Source organism: Danio rerio, chromosome 14 (assembly GCF_049306965.1).
Source record: "Danio rerio strain Tuebingen ecotype United States chromosome 14, GRCz12tu, whole genome shotgun sequence".
Classification (NCBI taxonomy): domain Eukaryota; kingdom Metazoa; phylum Chordata; class Actinopteri; order Cypriniformes; family Danionidae; genus Danio; species Danio rerio.
In genome coordinates this window covers 55,889,302-55,904,941 of record NC_133189.1, presented here as the reverse complement: position 1 = coordinate 55,904,941, position 15,640 = coordinate 55,889,302, and the positions used below count along the sequence as shown (strand labels likewise).

Below are 15,640 nucleotides of genomic sequence, written 5' to 3'. Positions count from 1 at the left end.
TACATTAAACATGTTAAGTCGCAAAGAAATGCATCTCATACCACCCCAAATTTTTTCTCAATTTAATTTTCCCTCACTAAATGATTATAGCACCTTGACTAGCCTTGCTTTTGGACTTTTTGTACTACATTTGTCAAAACAAAATGATAGACATGGGAGTCCTAAAGGGCAAAAGAACATTGCAATTACTTCTCACATGCATACTGAAGTGTAAGGTCTGTCTTTGCAAGAACAATTGACTGAAACTGCTAAAAGTGAAATAAAAAAGGCTGTCAAATGTTTAGTGTAAAAAAAAACAGAAACAAACAAATGTTCTATTTAATTGAAATGTTATAACTTTGTTTGTAGATAAAATTAAAATAGTTTTGAGCTAAGAAGTTACCAAAAGGCCTGATGAATCAATATGATACACAATAAATTCATAAAAACATGTATATGGTATAAAAAATGGGGGTGGGGGGATAAATGATTTTTTAATTTAATAAAATACAATATTATACGCGTATAAAATGCTAAATAAACATTTTTAACATATATATATATATATATATATATATATATATATATATATATATATATATATATATATATATATATATATATATATATATATATATAAAACCTTTAATATGGATAATTAAAAAATAGTTTTGGCACAATGGCGCCCCCCATGTGTGGCGCCCCCATGCGCTGCATATACTGCATACCCCCTTTTTGCGCCACTGCCTGTGAATTGTGTTCTAATATTTCCCAAATGATGTTGAGCAGATTCAGGAATTTTTCGCAGTATTTCCTATAATATTTTTTCTTCTGTAGAAAGTCTTATTTGTTTTATTTTGGCTAGAATAAAAGCAGTTCTTAACTTTTTTACAAACCATTTTAATGTCAATATTATTAGCGCCTTTAAGCAATGTTTGTTTTGGATTGTCTGAACAAACCACTGTTATACAATGACTTGCCTAATTATCCTAACTTTACCCTAAATAACCCAGTTAAGCATTTAAATGTCACTTTAAGCTAAATACTAGTGTCTTGAAGAATATCTAGTCAAATATTATTCACTATCATCATGTCAAAGAAAAAAATAAATCAGTGATTAGAAAATGAGTTATTAAAACTATTGTTTAGAAATCTGTTACAATTTAACAGGAGGACTATGTAGATATTTGGAATAGAAATGAGACAACAAGCATTGCATTTTGTAGTGTGCAATAAAAATAAGATACTGTAATGCACATTTTTTGGGTAAAAGCAGACTTAATGGACCCCACGGAGGCGTTACATTTGACAACAAACATTTCCTCACTGCTCTCTGGCTCCTGCAATAAACGAGTTGTACAGAAAAGTGAAGATAAGCCCTGAAGACCCAGAGAGAAGCACAATATCTGAGAGAAGGAAATAACAACAGTCACCTATCAGACGCTGTTATTCGACAATGGCTGTCCTGAAGTGTCTCTCCACAAATGCATCTCATGAACTTCGGGCAGGGAAATTTACTTTACGCCCTTTTCTATCTGTTCTTTCATTATCTGTTGTTTTACTGCACTGTTTTTCCTCTTTGTTTGAATTTTGCGTGCTGTTTGATTTACAGCCACAGCCTTCAGATGAACACAGATCTCTCAGTAGCTTTCATTTCTACCAGAAAGACTTTAGGAGGCAGATAAACATTTGAACATTATTGTGAATTGTTTGCATGAATGAGAGTTCGTTACGATCCTTTCATAAAGTTCTTCGGCGTAAGCCCCGTCTTTTTTTAATTAAGACACAAAATATGTGTTAATAAATATGCATTTGAGGTCAGAATTATGTCCTGTGATTATTTTTTCTTTCTCTAATTTTCCCCAAATGATGTTGAACAGATTCAGGAATTTTTCACAGTATTTCCTATAATATTTTTTCTTCTGGAGAAAGCCTTATTTGTTTTATTTTGGCAAGAATAAAAGCAGTTCTTAATTTTTTACAAACCATTTTAAGGTCAATATTATTAGCCCCCTTTCATTATCTGTTGTTTTACTGCACTGTTTTTCCTCTCAGAAAGACTTTAGGAGGCAGATTAACATTTGAACATTATTGTGAATTGTTTGCATGAATGAGAGTTCGTTACGATCCTTTCATAAAGTTCTTCGGCATAAGCCCCGTCTATAGTGCAGAACTCTGGATGAGCTGGCAGATCCTGCCTGAAGATGAAGGCAGGGCGAAGCCAACCCCTTAAGTGGAGACGAGGCCGACCTGGTGGTGGTGGTTATGGGGAGGATGGAGGGAAACTTCCTCAACGTCACCTGAGTACAGCGAAACAGATTGTTTAGATGAGCTTGTATACATGGCTTGCTTGGTTGTTATAGGCTAATAAGATAGATAATTATTATGAATGACGTGACATCTCTAAAGCTTTCATTTCTCATTTTCTGATCTTGTTCTCAAACTCAAAGAAAGTAGAAACCAGATTTAACTCTCCGCTCCAAACATGTTCAGCTCAATGTGTTCTTGTTTCTCCAATCATGTAGCCGGAGGTACGTCTGGCTGCATTTCATCTTTAAAATGAACACTCTGGGGCGGTATGACGTTGCAGATGGCTTCTGTTTTCTGTCATCTTGGTACAACTGGCTTTTCCGGTGTTACCAGTTTGCCCAGTGGCCGTGACACTACAGGTTGGGTTTGGGGAAGGGGTGGGTGCACTCAAAAAAATCAACTAGGCATGTATTGGATTTACAAAATAAAAATTTGTCAGATTGAAAAGAACAAATCAAGTTTACGTATGTTAAATGATTAATTCATGTTATTTGAAACTGAATCAAGAAATAAATCAAATGAATTTGATCAGAACATGTTGATTCAATGAGACTGAGACTGAGACGCTTCAAATCGACAACTCTCACTCTGGAGAGTCACTTCGCGCATATCAGTAGGTGGCGGTAGTGCGTTTGGATGTCACCATACGAAAACAACAAGAAGAAGTATCACCGCGTGTTTTCGGCACAGTTTGGGAATTGGTTTTCCCAAGACCTTGAATGTTATGCATGTAATGTTGTTGGCTATATGTTTCCTATACATTTTATACTTCTACATTTTGAATAGGAGTACTAAAGTGAAGAAAGCTGTTTAAACTCAATTGGTAAAAAAAATGATGTTAACATCCTACAGGTATTGCTTGGGGATCAGTTTTCTTAAGAGCCAAGGTTATTCTGTTGGCTAAATGTTTCTTATACATTTTATATCACATATTACAATTTTGGATATTATATAACATTTTGTATCAGAATATTAAAGAAGAAATTTGTTTCAATGTGATTGGTGCCTGCTAAAGGCTATAATAAAAGATATATATATATATCAGATATATATATATATAACATGTTTTCTGTTTTTTTTGTGTTGAATTACTTAATTTTAAATCTTGCCTCATAGTATTGTCATTTAAAAAATGTAATTTAAACAACAGGGCGAGGCAGTGGCGCAGTGGGTAGCACGTTCGCCTCACAGCAAGAAGGTTGCTGGGTCGCTGGTTTGAACCTCGGCTCAGTTAGCGTTTCTGTGTGGAGTTTGTATGTTCTCCCTGCCTTTGCGTGGGTTTCCTCCGGGTGCTCTGGTTTCCCCCACAGTCCAAAGACATGCGGTACAGGTGAATTGGGTAAGCTAAATTGTCCGTAGTGTGCGTGTGAATGTTTCCCAGATGGGTTGCGTCTGGAAGGGCATCCGCTGTGTAAAAAACTTGCTGGATAAGTTGGTGGTTCATTCCGCTGTGGCGACCCCGGATTAATAAAGGGACTAAGCCGACAAGAAAATGAATTTAAACAACAATATTGAACAAATAATTTACTAGCTTATTTAACAAGACATAATTTTGTTAAAGTAAAGCTTTAGTGTTACATCGAGTAAATTATAATCATTTTAATTAGAATAACACAATACCAACATTTTGAGTCAATTAGTTGCAAAGAAGTTAGACTGACATATTGAAACCATGTTTCATCTACAAATGTGCTTTGTGTTCATACAACATGTTCAAAGCAGTTCAGGTTTACTTGATTGGATTAGATGCATAAAGGGTGCCACGATTAAATCATGTTCATTCAACAATTTTTTTTTTTGAGTGTCGGTCAGTCAGCCGGTCTTTCAGTCAACAGCGAGCTGGCCTGGTTGGCTGAAATGTGTATTGCGCCCTCTGGTGGATTTACGCAGAAAGAGATCAATCTAGAAAAGACATTTTCTAGATTGGGGTAAGCAAATTAATCTTGTTTGTTCTTTTGACGTTTGATTAATTTGCTTACCCCATTGGCAGATTATTTAGCTTGTTTTAAGGAAAAACTCACTTCATAGTGGCATATTATTTCTCAAAACAAGACAATATGTTTTTCTTGTCTAGAAAATTCTTCTTGGTTTAGGAATTTTCAGATATTTGGACTAGAAACAAGACAAAAAAATCTAAGTAAGAAAAGCATTTTTTGCAGTGCATTAACAATATTATGCTTAGAAATGTGTTAAGAAAAATCTTCTCTGTTAAACGGACCTTGGGGAAAAATATTTAATAATTGATTGAACAGGAGGGCTAATAATTCTGACTTCAACTGTATATACAATCACATTAGGCCCAAACCAACAGTTCAGCATCAGCACCACTAGGTGGAGACCAAGACCATGATTTAACCTAGACATTTCTGCTTCCATGAAGAACCTTTAACATCCAAACTTCTCCATTACACATATTTTTGTAGAGGAAAAAAGGTTATTTTTGGTTGTTTTTATTTTCATTCATTCATTTTCCTTCAGCTTAGTCCCTTTATTCATCAGAGGTCACCACAGCAGAATGAATCACCAACTTATCCAGCATATGTTTTACACAGCGGAACCATCCATACACTCTCACTCACACATGCACTACGGCCAGCTTAGTTTATTCTGTTCTCCTATATTGCAAGTTTGGACTGTGGAGGAAACCCAGAGCCCCATGGAAAATCCATGCCAACACGGTGAGAACATGCAAACTCCACACAGAAATGCCAACTCACCCAGCTAAGTCTCAAATCAGCAATCTTCTTGCTTTGAGGCGATATTGCGAGCCACCGTGCCGCCTCAAGGTTTTGTTTAATGTGTTAAATACAGCAACAAAGGTTTCCTTCGACTGTTGTAAAGCAGAAAAGACAGATATAAACATTCCTCATGAAGACGACTCTGTGGAATTAATATCTGACAACTGAGCGGCAGCATCAAAGAGTGTCTTTAAACTTAATTTCCTGAAATTGCTACTTTATTTGACTGATCTTAACCGGTTATGTAAACTCATTACAGTTGGCTGGATACCAACACGATTGGCCGCTATTAATGTTAATGCTAGACCGCAATTATGTTACATAATATGCTTATGCAAAACATAAAACATGGTGAGGGCAGGGAGGGGGCAGTTAATGAGTGGTCGCTGTTTTCTATCAAACACTGAACCTCTAAACACAGTGGGACTGTAAACACTGTCTGGCATCCTTATCCTTGAATAACCGCTGGAAGTTAGCTTGCTTTTAGGTTTGAGCATTGAATGTGACTTCTGATTTATTAGACGCTCCATGGGAAAACTAAAAGCGCAGTTAATGATTCAATTGAAAATATGTGTTAAAATTATAGGGTGGACATAGATTAATAAAAACAATAATAAAATAAAATAAAAAGTTCAAAATAAATAAATCAATAATATAAAATAAAATACTTAATGTGCACAAATATATTAAAAAATACAAAATAAAATAAAGACATTTTAAATCAATATTAAAAACTAAATAAATATATTACAGGTGGGCATATATTTAAAAACAAATCTAGATTAATCTAACTGTAATCTTAGAATTAATCTAGATTAAAATGGCTCATTTGCATTCTGCCGAAGGCATTCAGAATATGTGTGCAACCCAAAAAATGACTAAAAATAATGACTAAAGAGCAGGTTTCTCAAGCCAGGTGGCGCATTAGACCAGGGGCTCATCTCCTGTTTCCAAAATGCATCACAAACTGCTTGAGAAACTGTTCTACTATGATAGTTGGTGATGAAAATAAATTATGTTGAATAAGATATACTTGTGTTTACAAACTGTTTATTCAGTTAAACTTGAATGATGACCAGTAGGCCTACATAAGCTCCAAACAGCGATTTTTTTGATCACCTTAATCTGATTAAAGTCATCACTGAACTACACAGAAATGGAAGACATGTGGAGTATGCAGATATTAGTGGCATTATTGACGTAAACACCGCAATCAAACTATTACCCTCATGTAGAACTTTTTGCCATATTTTCGGACAAGATCTACTTTTACTTGTCGAAAACTTTGAGTTTGAAACCTGAAATCCTGTAACCACTGACATTTATAGCAGGACAAAACAAATACTATGGGCCCTATCATACACCCGGCGCAGTGTGGCGCAAGGTGCGGCGCAATAGTCTTTTGGTAGTTTCAGCTTGACGCAAGAGTCGTTTTGAGGCCTTGCGCTACCCTGTTTAAATAGCAAATGCATTAGCGCTCATTTGTGCGCCCATAGACATTCTGGTCTACAAAGGAAGGCGTTCTGAGGCGGACCGCTGGCGCGTTGCTATTTTGAGAAACTATAATAGATTTTAGTTTTTATACTATAAACTATAAAAACTATAATAGTTTTTCATTAGACCAAAACTAACCCGGTCTAAAGTCCGGCGCAGAGTTGCGCCTCACTTACACACTGCTTAATACACACAAGAGAGCAATAGGCAAATATCTTTACATATGAAAAAATTAAATATTAAGGATATAGGATATAATAAGAATAGATATAGGATATAAATATAAAGGATTAAAATATTACAAAACATATTATTTTCTAGCCTACATAAATGTGAAAAATCACTGCTTTTATGTCTTCTTCATCTCGGGAGGCTTTTTCAGTTCATTCATAACAATTTGCTTTTGTATAATGTTAATATTATTAGCAGTATTATTTATTATATCCATATTTATATTTGTTTTATTAAAAACAAGCTTAGATTTGTCCACCAGTCAGGTTTTAGACCATATGGGGCATGGCAGGTGTATTTTGACCACACTTGGTCATTATTGTTCATTTATTCGTTTGCTGGAAATTAGAACTGAATTTAGAAATAGTTTTGAAACAAATCTTTGCGCTTAACAAAATAAATTAATTATTTATAGGCTAATTGATGTCTGTGCGTAAAGGTTTCCCTATCCAAGAGAGTGAAAGTGATCCATTATCTCTCATTCTCATGCAGTAGATGCTCTGTTTAACCGTTTTCTGTTAAAAACTGTTAACTGTTTGCTTGTGAAATGCTCATTTTTTCCACTTGGACTTACTCTGCGTCCTGTAAATAGTGAACGCGCTCTTGGCACGACGCAGCTGGGTCTTAAAGGGAATGGGAGACTCTATTTGGTTTATTCTCGAAACACACTTATAACTCATTAAGAAATTAAACTCAACCCTTTTAGACCATGCACCTTGGCGGAAAGCGCATTTTTCCGTCCGTAAATTAGCAAAAATGCGTTCTGACACGCCCTGAAAGCGTTTGCGCCCTGTGTTTTGCGCTCTGCGCATGGACCGTCAAAATAGAGCCCTATGAGTGTTAATAACAGGTTTCAAACATTCTTCAAAATATCTTCTTTTGAGTTCAACAGAACAGAAGAATGAAACTCAAACAGGTATGAGTTCTGACTAAATTTTCATTTAATTTTCATTCATTCATTATTTTTTTCTTCAGCTTTGTCCCTTATTTATTAGATTTATTAGGGGTCACCACAGCGTAATGAACCACCAACTATCCCAGCTTATGTTTTATACAGCGAATGCCCTTCCAGCTGCAACCCAGTACTGGGAAACACTCATTTACACACACTCATACACTACGGCCAATTTAGCTCATCCAATTCCCCTATAGTGCATACATTTGGACTGCCAGGGAAACCGGAGCACCCGGAGGAAACCCATGCCAACAAGGGGAGAACATGCAAACTCCACACAGAAATGCCAACTGACTAACCACCATGTCCCTAGAGTCCCTAAAGAGTGTGCAGTAGGTCTGTGCAGTGGCGGTGCTGGCCGGTACAGGCCCTATGACAACATTTTGTGGGTGTCGCAATAAGTAAAGAGCATGGTGGTTCTGGTGGGCCCCTAATAGTATCTTTGGGGGCCCCAAAACGACGTGTGGCCTCAGAATCATCCTGTCTTTCCCCCGCCCAGCGGCGCCCCTGGGTCTGTGAATGCCTGCCTCCTATTAAAGAGCAAATGATGACAGTATTGTCATGTTTGGGTGAACTTTCCCTTTAAGCATTTCTCACATTAAGCTCATTGAGGAAACCGTATAAACACAGAGAAACAGATCTGCTGCAGTTCCTGTAGTTCTGCGAATTGCCATTTTTGAGTGAACTATCCCCTTTAATGTGCAAATATCATGTGTGCGTGCCCGATGGGTCGCTGGAGCTCTTCACATGAACTTGGAGGACTCATGGAGAGACGAGATTCTCCTCCCGAGGGTTTCTGCAGCTAAAGTGGAGCTACTTAAGACATCTGCTCTCTGTGATTGGAACTTCAGCTCTGTGTTCAGAAACAAGGCCGCGTAATGAATGCAAACTCAGGACTCCTGGAGAGATAGTGTTAGCTCTTTGTGAATGCTATTACCATGCTAATAACAAACTGACTTTTTCCCCTGGGGAAAAATTACCGTTACAAAAAAATGACTTTGCATAGGTTTATGAAATTACTGGTGCAGCTTGTCAGTCCAGCAGGGGGCAGTTTAAGCACACGCTGCAGGATCAGATGCTTGATCAGTGGGGAGTATATTTTTATATCAGTGTTGCGCTTTAAATCAACTGGTCGAATGATATCCGAGAGAGAAAGCAGTTAAAGAAAAAAATGGAGAGCGAGAGTTTGGTTCCGGAAGTGAAAACTACATTTATTTTCTCCATAGAGAATAGATTATGATCAATAACCCTTCACCTGTTATGAGCTTTGAGGTTGTCGATCGATTGTATGTGCTTTTGTTTGTTTACAATTTATTTGTGCATACGTTTAATTTGACCATTTTAACAAAAAAAATAAAAAAAACTGCTGGGTTGTTTTAACCTAAATGGGTCAGAAATATGTTAGTTTTTCAATTAAATTTAAATGAGGACTCTTAAAACAACCCAGCATTTTGTTACAGTGTAGGATGTTCACATTCTGGTTTCATCCACCTACCTGTGTTTGGTATTTATTTGTTTTAAATTTGACTATTTACACTCTAGAAAATGCCGGGTTGTTGTTTTAACAAATAAGAGCAAACCCAAATTATTATGATTTTTTTTTCAATTAAATATAAAGAACACTTTTTAACCCAACAGTTCGGTTTGTCCATATTTGACTCAGATTTCGAACAATAAATCTTTACAGACCTGTTCTGAGCCTTGAGATTAGCAATCTATTGCAAGTAATTTTGTTTGTTTACAACTTAACTCAACTTGAAGAGATGTAGTTCACCTAAAAAAATTAAAATTATGTCAGTTTCCTCATGCTCCACCTGTTCAAACCTGTTTGAGTTACTTCTGTTGAACACAAAGGAAGATATACTGGAATAAAACAGTCATTGACTTCACTTGTATTTTTGGTTTCCACTATGGAAGTCAATGGCAGGGTCAGATATGTTTTCTGTGGGAAGTATTATTATATCAGTGTTGCGCTTTAAATCAACTGGTCAAATGATATCCGAGAGAGAAACCAGTTAAAGAGAAAATGGAGAGCAAGAGTTTGGTTCTGGAAGTGAAAACTACATTTATTTTCTCCATAGGGGATAGATTACGATCAATAACCCTTCACCTGTTATGAGCTTTGAGGTTGTCGATCGATTGTATGTGCTTTTGTTTGTTTACAATTTATTTGTGCATACGTTTAATTTGACCATTTTAACAAAAAAAATAAAAAAAACTGCTGGGTTGTTTTAACCTAAATGGGTCAGAAATATGTTAGTTTTTCAATTAAATTTAAATGAGGACTCTTAAAACAACCCAGCATTTTGTTACAGTGTAGGATGTTCACATTCTGGTTTCATCCACCTACCTGTGTTTGGTATTTATTTGTTTTAAATTTGACTATTTACACTCTAGAAAATGCCGGGTTGTTGTTTTAACAAATAAGAGCAAACCCAAATTATTATGATTTTTTTTTCAATTAAATATAAAGAACACTTTTTAACCCAACAGTTCGGTTTGTCCATATTTGACTCAGATTTCGAACAATAAATCTTTACAGACCTGTTCTGAGCCTTGAGATTAGCAATCTATTGCAAGTAATTTTGTTTGTTTACAACTTAACTCAACTTGAAGAGATGTAGTTCACCTAAAAAAATTAAAATTATGTCAGTTTCCTCATGCTCCACCTGTTCAAACCTGTTTGAGTTACTTCTGTTGAACACAAAGGAAGATATACTGGAATAAAACAGTCATTGACTTCACTTGTATTTTTGGTTTCCACTATGGAAGTCAATGGCAGGGTCAGATATGTTTTCTGTGGGAAGTATTATTATATCAGTGTTGCGCTTTAAATCAACTGGTCAAATGATATCCGAGAGAGAAACCAGTTAAAGAGAAAATGGAGAGCAAGAGTTTGGTTCTGGAAGTGAAAACTACATTTATTTTCTCCATAGGGGATAGATTACGATCAATAACCCTTCACCTGTTATGAGTTTTGAGGTTGTCAATCGATTGTATGTGCTTGTGTTGGTTTACAATTTAAGTCAACTTAATAGGATAGTTCACCTAAGAGATAAACATTTCCTCATGCTCTACTTGTTAAAACCTCTTTGAGTTTCTTCTGCTGAACACAAAAGTAGATATATTGGAGAATGCTGGAATAAAACAGCCGTCGACTTCCATTGTATTTTTGGTTTCCACTATATGGAAATCAATGGCATCACACTCTCAGAAATTAAGGTACAAGTCAAGAGCTGTCACTGGGGCAGTACCTTTTCAAAAGGTACATATTTGTACCTGAAGAGTCCATAGTGGTATCTCAAAGGTACATATCAGCACCCAAATGCACACAAAATGTACCTATGAGGTACCACTATAGACTCTTCAGGTACAAATGTTTACCTTTTGAAAAGGTACTGCCCCAGTGACAGCCCTTGTACCTTTATTTCTGAGAGTGCAGGATCAGATGTGTTATCTGTGGGGAGCATTATTATATCAGTGTTGTGCTTCACATCAACTGGTCGAATGATATCTAAAAGAGAAATGAGTTAAAGAGAAAATGGAGAGCAAGAGTTTGGTTCCGGAAGTGAAAACTACATTCATTTTTTCCATAGGGGATAGATTTTGATCAATAAACCTTCACCTGTTATGAGCTTTGAGGTTGTCAATCGATTGATAAATCAACTTAAAGGGATGTAGTTCACCTAAAAGATAAACATTTCCTCATGCTCCACTTGTAAAACCTCTTTAAGTGTCTTCAAAGGAAAAAATACTGGAATAAAACAGTCATTGACTTCTATTGTATTTTTGGTTTCCACTATGGAAGTCAATGGCAGGGTCAGATATGTTTTCTGTGGGAAGTATTATTATATCAGTGTTGCGCTTTAAATCAACTGGTCGAATGATATCCGAGAGAGAAAGCAGTTAAAGAGAAAATGGAGAGCGAGAGTTTGGTTCCGGAAGTGAAAACTACATTCATTTTCTCCATAGGGGATAGATTATGATCAATAAGCCTTCACCTGTTATGAGCTTTGAGGTTGTCGATCGATTGGAAGTGCTTGTGTTTGTTTACAATTTAATTCAGTTTAAAGGGATACTGTATAGTTCACCTAAAAACATGACACTTGTCATCATTTCCTCATGCTCCACTTGTTAAAACCTGTTTAAGGAAGATATACTGGTGAATATATTAATTATATAAAGAAATTGGATTTTTGTTTCCACTTTGGAAGTCAATGGATGCTTTCCCCCCCCCAACATTCCTCAAAATATCTTTTGTGTGTGGCCAATTATCCGTGGAAAAAATAACTAGTAAAGAATTGACAAAGCCAGCAATGGGTGACGAAAAAGTGAACAAAGCAGTCAAACAGTCACATCTGACTATACACTCTCAGAAATAAAGCTGTCACTGGGGTGGTACCTTTTCAAAAGGCACACATTTGTACTTGAAGGGTCCATTTTGGTACCTCAGAAGTATATAATAGTACCTACAAATTTTAAGAGGAACACTTTTGTACTTTTCAAGAGTTCACACTTAGCTGATAGTCAATAAAGTGTATTTGGCATGCTGTCCCGGGAGAGAGCCCTGAGCTCGTAATATCCTCGAGCCCGGGGCTCCCTCCCGTTAGAAGGGTGAGAGGGGAATTCGAGGTCAGGTAGGTCTCGAGAACAGGTTGTATTGGGTGATAATTTGGTTTAGTCGATTGGCTATGGTTAATGTATTTGGACGGTGGGAGGAAACCGGGGAACCCGGGGAAAACCCACGCGAACACGGGGAGAACATGCAAACTCCACACAGAAACACCAACCAGCCCGATGGGTTGGACTGGCGGTGTTCTTGCTGTGAGGCAACAGTACTAGCCACTGGGCCACTGTGTCGCCCGATCAGAAAAAGTGGGAGGATGTAGGGGTGGAAAGGGGGGGAGCTTCAAGACGAAGATAACTGGAGTGAAAAACACAGGTTATTTATGATGCTTCCGTAATCATCTAATAGGGCTGATTACAGAGGCAGCCGTGTTGATTATAAGCACGTGATCCTCTCGAAATTAGTTTATGAATAAACCACACTTAGGTACCAATATGGGCGAGGCAGTGGCGCAGTAGGTAGTGCTGTCGCCTTACAGCAAAAAGGTCACTGGGTCGCTGGTTCAAACCTCAGCTCAGTTGGTGTTTCTGTGTGGAGTTTGCATGTTCTCCCTGCCTTTGCGTGGGTTTCCTCCGGGTGCTCCGGTGTCCTCCACATTCCAAAGACATGCGGTACAGGTGAATTGGGTTGGCTCAATTGTCCGTAGTGTATAAATGTGTGTGTGGATGTTTCCCAGAGATGGTTGCGGCTGGAAGGGCATCCGCTGCGTAAAAACTTGCTGGATAAGTTGGCGTTTCATTCCGCTGTGGTGACCCCGGATTAATAAAGGGACTAAGCCGACAAAAAAATTAATGAATGGGGTAGCAATATGTACCTTTGAGGTATAAATATGGACTTTTTAAGGTACAAATTTGTACCTTTTGAAAAGGCACCACCACAGTGACAACTCGTGTACCTTTATTACTGAGAGTTCACGATCAAACAGAAGCAGCATTCATCAGTCTCTCTATAACGCCACCTATAGCTGATCCAGCATGGTCTGCATGTCCCGGGCGGATCTGTAAACAGCAGAAGTGCAGCGGGGTGAAGTGAGGGGACGATCTGCTCTACTGTGATAAGTCAAAAGGGAATTTGTGAACAAGGGCATCATTTGCACTACAAAGAACTTTCTTTCCTCATACAGCAAGCAAGCGCAAGTCACTTTGTGGTAATAGCTCTTCAAATTTGTTGCTCAGTTATTTATTTATATTTTATTTAACCTTCTTTTTTTGGGAGTGATCAAGTAATCCCCTTATCATACAGACGCGATTGAAGTGTTTTTGCTAGTTTTAGTCCGGTGATGTTTAAATTGCTAATGCATTTGCACACATTTACGTGCTGGTCACAAGGAGGTATGTCACTGTGCGTTCACACTGAAAGCAGTGAGAGCATCTAAGGTCGCTCTGGCCGCCCTGGTGACAACGCTGTCTGCCTTCATCTCCGGCGGTGAGAGCGTCAAAATTCGCTACATTGATCTTGTATTTAAAGGGGCCTATAACAGCCTTCCATTGCTGTGGGGGTGAGCACGTATTTCACGCGTGCAATCAGAGTCCATGCATGCTAAAGTTGTTTTCAAGCAGAATGTCTTTATTTGTGCAGGTGAATTAAACAAAGCCTCAATCTTTGCTTCTCCTTTCTTCTTTATCATGTCAATATAACATTCACTCCATGTACACACAGCACATATCTAAACACTGCTGTTTTCTGGCTAGCAAACAAGTTACTCTTTGGCACGGTCAAAAACCGTGTGCTTTCCCATACCTGACGCTCTTCCTCGCTTACACAGGCACCTCAGTTATAGTTTTCAGTTAGTGACACCTAGTGGACAACATAAATCACTACAACACAAAAAATGGCTCCTACAGGGCCGTTGCAGCATTTCAGTTACATTCCTGCATAAAACATGCTTACTAACATGAAAACGTTGCGCATTTCTTATCAAACTAATTTAACAATGGAAGATCAAGTTGCGTGTGGTGTGGCTTTGCTCCACTTAATCATCCAATGTGTCCATATGTCTGAAATATCCTAAAGCAGCAGTACTGTTTTGTACTGTCGTGTGAGATTCCCGCTTTTTTAAAGATAAATATATTCAACATTAATGCACATCAGTAACTCGCCAGTAACTTATTTCATGCATGTTCCTGTAAGAAAACATTGTAAATAATTAAAAATCCGGCAACCGCAATCATCAAACACTAGGGAACAACTGTTGTCAGAACCAAAGTTCACAGGTCTGTATTCTCTGGACTTCTATCAAGCGGTGGACGTCTTTATTCTGATTGCTTGCTGCTGAACAGCGTCATAGCTCATCACCATAAAGTTGACTTGATTTCAACTCTCCTCGACGCATACACTGGCGAAGACGTGCCGAGCTGCTCCTCGCCGCCGGCTCTCATTGAAAATGAATGACTTCCGGCTACTTTGTTGCTCTTGCCGTTTTCGGTGTGAACGTACGGTTATAGTGCATTATTACTTTGCCGTGTGGAATACTGAATTCTGATTGGTCAGTCGAGACATTCCAAGATGTGTTATTATAAGATAACATGTAGGGAATAGGAGATAAGATTTAATGCATGTTATCCTCAAAACACATCCATAACTCATTTGGAGAATAAAGGCAACCTTTTTAGACAGCATCAAATAAAATTTACAAAAACAGTTTTTAAGTACAAAGAGAGCATGTGACATGCAGGTCAAGTGTCTAATTAACTAAGAAAAATTTAATTTAATAGGCTGCACGGAGGGTGGATGAATGAATAAACAAATACATAAAATTATACAAACAAACAATAAAATAAAATAGGAGGGATGGTGGATGGTGGAACAAACAAACAAACAAACAAACAAACAAACAAACAAACAAACAAACAAACACATTTTAATTTAATTAAGATGAAATAGGATGGATGATGGATGGATAATTTAATAAATAAATAAAATTAAACAAACAAACAATAAAATAAGATGGATGAATGAGTGAATACATAAAATAATGATACAATTAAATAAATAAAACAACCAACCAATGAATAAATAAATAGATAAATAACATAACATAAAAATTAAATAAACAAATAAATAAAGTAAAAAATAAATTAAAAATAGTATGGATGGTAGATGAATACTTTTATAAATATATAATAAAATTAAACAAACTAACAAACAAACAATAAAATATGATGGATGAATGAATAAAAAAAATAAATTAAACAAAAAATTTAATAGGAATAATGCATAATTAAATAAATAAACTAATAAATTAAATTAAACAACCAATAAAATAGAAAGGATGAATGAATAAAAAAATAAATTCAATTAAACAAA

The 15,640-nt window shown here is 36.9% G+C and overlaps 1 long non-coding RNA gene across 1 annotated transcript in view; it reads left to right on the top strand.

Moving 5' to 3' along the window:
- The window catches only part of LOC137487628 (uncharacterized), a 545,963-nt gene that overhangs the window by 362,569 nt on the left and 167,754 nt on the right, over positions 1–15,640 (top strand). The gene's annotated exons all lie outside the window — the stretch shown is intronic.